The following is a 6,000-nucleotide window of genomic DNA, read 5'->3' on the forward strand; positions in this document are numbered from 1 at the left end:
GCGCCACCATTATGGAGAAAACGTGAGGCCCCTGGGAGCAGAGGCCTTGTTTTCTAAATCCTGAAGCTTCCGCGCATTTGCAGGAGTTTCAGTCTTTATGAAAACGGCCTCCAATTCCAGCAGCCTCACCCTTTCAGCCTTAATGGTGCCAGCGCCACCATTAAGGCTGAATAGGCGAGGCGCTGTCCCTGCCAGACAAGCCTATATCTCTACAAAAGGCTGCCTGGCAGGGGTGCCAGTAGCCCATTGAGCCGGGGCTCGTCAGGGGGCGTGACCTGATGGGCCAGCTGAACCCCCGCCGTTAGGTCACGCCCCCTTGATGAGCCCCGGCTCATTTTGTAGTGCCACTTAAGGCACTGTAAATAATGGTATCTATAAAATGAATGTCGCTATTACTGCCGGTATTAGTGAACTTCAGATAGGGCATCTCTGTGCCAGATCGCCATTACATCAATGTATTGCTTACTGAATTTTAATTAGTATTTTAATGGGTTTTCATGGTGGTCCATGATATAAACAAATCAGAAATGTCTGAGGGAGAAAAAAACGAAAGTAATTTGAACGAAAATGACTTTCGGTTTTCTATCCCCCGGACATTTCTGGTAACCCGTACGCCCCCAAACTCCACCTACCATTTGGCAAGTTTTTAGGTTTGAAACCAAATCCAGGGGGTAATAACAAACAATTGGCATATCCTGTCAAAAGGCACCCACCCAATCCAGCCACCCAGATGCACATATAAAAGGGGCAAACATCTTAAAGAATTAACAACATGTAATGACATATATGAGCAAACAACAAAACAAATCACCCTAAAAGAGCAATGGGGAAGAGCAAAGCAGGTGGACAGAGCGCATGTGGAGGGTACAGATGCTGTGTGAAACAGAAAGGACAGGAGAGGTTGATATTGATTTAAATAAACCTTGGCACCAGAGAAGTCTCACTAATTGCAACACCACATGGCTTGCATATGTTATTTGGTGCCCCTGTAAGAAAATCTTCATAGGGAAAACAGAATGAAAAAAATCAAAACCGGCATACATGAGCATAAAAGTTGCATGCGGAATAAAGTATAAACTCATCCGATGGTCAGACATTTTCTGGCAGTAGACCATAACTGTGAGGAATTAAGATGGTTCGTGCTTAGGAACATGTATCTAAATAATGGCACAAATCTTGACAAAAAGAGGCTAGCCAAGGAAGAGATGCACCGTAAATATTTACCAAAGAGTCACCTAATAGGACTGAATGAAAACTTTGATTTGCACAATATGTATGCTTAACCAATCCACCTTGGAATTAAGATGAGCTACAAGAGATCTAGAACATATTTCCACAAGATGCATCTGGATAATTAATGTGTTAATGATCAACAGACATAATACATGTCATGCCTGCACTAATGTTATAAAGTAGAGTATTATCAAGTCCAGCCTAATGGGATTTCACATTGGAGTGAGTTTTAAATTAAGTGCATACATAGTACAACCTCACAGTTATCCTAATAGTATTGGAGATAAGGATCTTGCCAATTTAGCATAATGAGAATTCAACATGAACTCGACAATGATCACATTACAGGAGTTAAACCAGCTTTCTATTGGGATACAAACACATCTCCAAGATGGCGGCACACAAGTGAAATGAGGTTTAGAGCCAGCAGCCAGTGATTTGGAGTAACGTTAGTGTTAATAGTAACCACTGAATTTGTGGAATAATGTATGAATTATTATAAACAGCTTTAGTCCATACTAATAATTGATTCTCAATAAACAACTAAGTACTAAAACACCTTGTATGCTTTTGAGATATAAATTGAGTATACCAAATGACAGCACGGATGGGATGTAATTAAACATTCACTAAATTTTCTTAAATTAATCTCCCATCGCATTAGTAATAAGGCAATTCAACGAAAATCGAGTTAATAATCTAGTTGTTTAGATAATAGGTCGCCTCTCTAAGATGGGCGACAAGTGAAGTGCCACAATTGTAACACCGCTCAGAGAAATGCAGTGTGCCAAATATGCTAAATGTATACATCTATTTGCATTTGCGCGTTGGGAGCAGGACAGCAAGACTGAGATCCGAGCACCGGAGGGATCCTGTAATAGTAAACGACACACGAAAGGGTAAGAGGGTAGTAGACGACCGTAGTATTGAAACTATTTATTAAACTACCGAGTATAGACCACAAATATCAAAGTGGTGGGTAATGGCTCCTTTTCATGCTGCATATTCTCACAGGACTAGAGCTCGAGGTATTAATTGAAGTCTACAACAAACAAGTAAGGAAGACAAAAGATAACATTTCCTAATTAAAGACAGCAGCTATTTTCAGATTTGGACCAATTTGATTACAGGACAGGATTAAGGCTAATCAGAAGCTTAAAGGACAGCTCAGTTCCACTGATGAAACACAAGTAGGCATATGTTTTGCATTGAATAGTATTTTATGTTTAATAAGGCCCTCCCCACTAAGCCATATATGGTCACAGTGTATACGTGAAGAAATCCACGACCATCCTCGATTCTAAACATGGTTCGAGGCGGGCCTGGAAAGAGTTGGACAATTATGCGAAAATAGGTCATACATTACTATCACTGAACTCGAGGAAACACTGGGTATCCATCCACTACCAGTCTTCCTATTTCTACAACTAAAGGGTACCCTCATGAGAAAATAATAGGCCCAAAAAATCCAGAGAGAGCTCACCTCTTTTGAAAGCTTCTAGATACATTGTCAGAGACAAAGGGCATATCGAACATGTATAAAGCATTATTGGAGGCGGGAAGGGGCTCAACTGACAAACTTAAACACAGATGGGAACAGGACCTGGGAATAGATCTAGATCCAAATGATTGGGACACAATCTGCAGGAGAGTGGCCCGGGTATCAATAGCTGCACAATATAAGCTTCATGCCATTAAGCTCCTCAAAAGGTGGCAATACAACCCCATAGGCTATCCAAGATGAATCAGACAGGGAGCCCACTCTGTTGGCGCCAATGCGGTGAGTAAGCGGAATACTGGCATATGTGGTGGGGATGCCCCTGTGCCAAAACAAATTGGGATGAAGTCCAAACCCCAGCACTTCCTTGGAGCTTGAGTTATTAAGGATTAAATTGGCCTTTGAATATCACAAGTTGGAAATAGATGCTGAGCGTAAGAAAGAGGAGTTGGCACAGCAAGTGGAACACAAAATTAGGGATCTTGAACTCAAAGACAAGGACACTGAATGTCAGTGAAACCAGTTAGAGAAAGCTCGAGTGGAGACTTCAGCTAAACCATTTGAGAGTGTCAGGTCCCCAGCAACCAAGTTTATGAAAGATTTGGTTGGTGTGTATGCGGAGGGTTCTGATATCCTCCAATGGATTGAAGCGTTTGACATGGCTTGTGCAATTCACTATGTTGATAAGAGAGATTGGGGTAAGTGTTTGCTAAGCAGAGTGCCTCAAACTGGATATGATTGTATTCTGAAACTGAGTGTGGAAGAAAGGGGTTAGCATGAGTGCATGAAGTCTGCTTTAATTGCCAATTTTGGCAAGACACCGACCCAATACCTAAAACGGTTCAGGGATTTTAAGAAACAAGAGAATGTGTCTTGGATTGACTGGGTGAGTGCTGCACACATGAAAATGATGGTGTGGATTGATTGTTACAAAGTGAAAATGTTTGTTGAATTGTCCCACCTCTTTTTTTTTTTTTTTAGCATTTTTCGGAAGCCTGTTCACCGGAGCTGTTTCAGTATGTTGCTGACCAGAACATTTTGGACCCCTTTAAGCTGGCTAGGTTGGCTGACAAGTGGGTCTCCCAAAGGGTGTCCCCTAGGACTCTAGTGGGAAGGACAAGGACAAAGAAAAGGGGGCCTCTCAGAAAGCTGAGGAGTCCCAAAAGCAGTCACAGTCGGGTAAACCAAAAGCTTCCTCTCCGAAGACCCAAAAACCTAGTAGGGATAAGTCTGTTGTGGGTGGGAGTAAGAGTAGTGGTCCGCCTGCTGAAAAGCAGGTTCCCAGTGGTTCCAGTACCGTACCCCATACTCCTGGCACATGTTGGGATTGTGTGGCTCTGTATCACTGAAGGGGGGACCCCAAGTGTAAGGGTAAGGCACTTGGAGTCCAGGCTGTCAGCCTGACCTATCCATACTCTGTACCTGAGGTGGAGGCCACTGCCCTCCCCTCCTCTACCGGGATCACCTTCGGTGCTCCTGTAGAGATTTCCTTAGTGTCCCTTGGGGCCTGGGACCAGTAGGCAGAAGTACTGGCAACTATCCCACAGAACACTCATAGGTTTTAGAGAAGTGTCCTCTTGAATGGCCAGCCTTCTACTGGTTTGAGAGACACTGGGGAAAGCATGACAGTGGTGGACAGGACCTTGCTCAAGCCAGAGGACTATGTGGGTGCTCCTCTGAGAACCACCAGGTTAGCTGATGGGCCTCTCAAATTTTCGCCTGTAGCCTTAGTCAACATTACAATTGGCGACAAGTCAGCAAAGCTTCTGGTCCTGGTTCAGGACAATGTGCCCGGGAACATTTTGTTAGGAAACGATTTGGTCGAGTTGGGGATGATCACAGATGGTCTATCCATGGCTGCTGTGGCTGTCACCTGATCGCAGGTCACACAGGGTCCAGCTGCGAGCCCGGTATCCTTGCCGATGGGGAAACCCAAAGCACAAAGGAAACGGAAGTGTAAGAAGGCCACCTCTGTGGAGGGAGCCCCTGCTCTTCCTGCTGTTCCGACAGCACCCATTGGGATCCATGCTCTGGACGGGCTGGGTCCAGTGGTGAATCCCGTCTCAACTCCTGTGGGAAAAGAGCCAGAAGACTGTCCTGTGGGAGAGGCTCTCAACCCGGAGGATCATCCCGACTTTCAATGCTTGTTAGCTGAAGGGGGACCCTCCTGGGCGGACCTCTTTAAGGGACAGAGAGAGTGCCACTCTCTCGAGGGTCTGAGGAAACAGGCCCTGTCCCAGGCAAAAGGAGAAGTGCCTAAGACATTCCAGATTTATTGGGAGGGTGAGCTCCTTGTTAGTGAGCCCACTAAACCGGAACCTGGTGCGCTCAAGAGGTTGGTGGTACCCCAGGTTTACAGGCCCTTCCGGCTGCAGTTGGTGCATGAGGTGCCCTTAGCTGGTCATCTTGGTACCAAGAAGACTAAGCAGAGGCTCTCTGCCCATTTCTACTGGCCTTGGATGGGAGTAGAAGTGGAGTCCCACTGCAGGACCTGCCCAACTTGCAGCCGTTGCCAGTGGTTGGCACACCGTTTGAGAGGGTAGGCATCGACATCGTCGGTCCCCTTGACCCTCCCACTTCAGATGGACATCGGTTCATCCTGGTCTTGGTAGATCATGCCACCAGGTACCCTGAGGCTATACCCCTTTGGACTGTAGCTGCTAACGTGGTTGCCAGGGCTCTCCTAGGCATTATTACCCATGTTGGATTCCCTAAGGAGGTTGTCTCTGAAAGAGGATCCAACTTCATGTCTAGTTACATGAAAACCATGTGGAAAGAGTGCAGGGTAACCTACAAGTTCTCCACCTCTTACCACCCCCAGACCAATGGTCTGGTTGAGAGATTTAATTAAACTCTCAAGGGCATGCTAGGCGCTTTGGAAGCATCCCGAAGGAGGAAATGGGATCTCCTCCTGCCATGCCTGCTGTTTGCTTACAGAGAGGTACCTAAAGAGGGTGTTGGTTTCAGCCCCTTTGAGTTACTCTTTGGACACCCCGTAAGGGGGCCCCTTGCCTTGATCAGAGAAGGTTGGGAGGCCACCCCGTCAGGTCCCGCCAAGCAAGTGGGGGACTATGTGTTAGGCCTCAGACGGAGGATGATACAGATGATGGGTCAGGCAACAGCGAATCTCAAGGCCAGCCAGGAATTGAACAAGTACTGGCATGACCTTAAAGCATCGCAAGTGGATTAGACTCCAGGACAGGAGGTCCTCGTGATGGAGCCTACCAAGCCTCGGGCTTTGGCAGATAAGTGGACTGGACCCTTCAGGA

The sequence above is a fragment of the Ambystoma mexicanum genome, chromosome 1p, assembly GCF_040938575.1.
Source record: "Ambystoma mexicanum isolate Mex_15411 chromosome 1p, UKY_AmexF1_1, whole genome shotgun sequence".
NCBI classification, from domain to species: Eukaryota; Metazoa; Chordata; class Amphibia; order Caudata; family Ambystomatidae; genus Ambystoma; species Ambystoma mexicanum.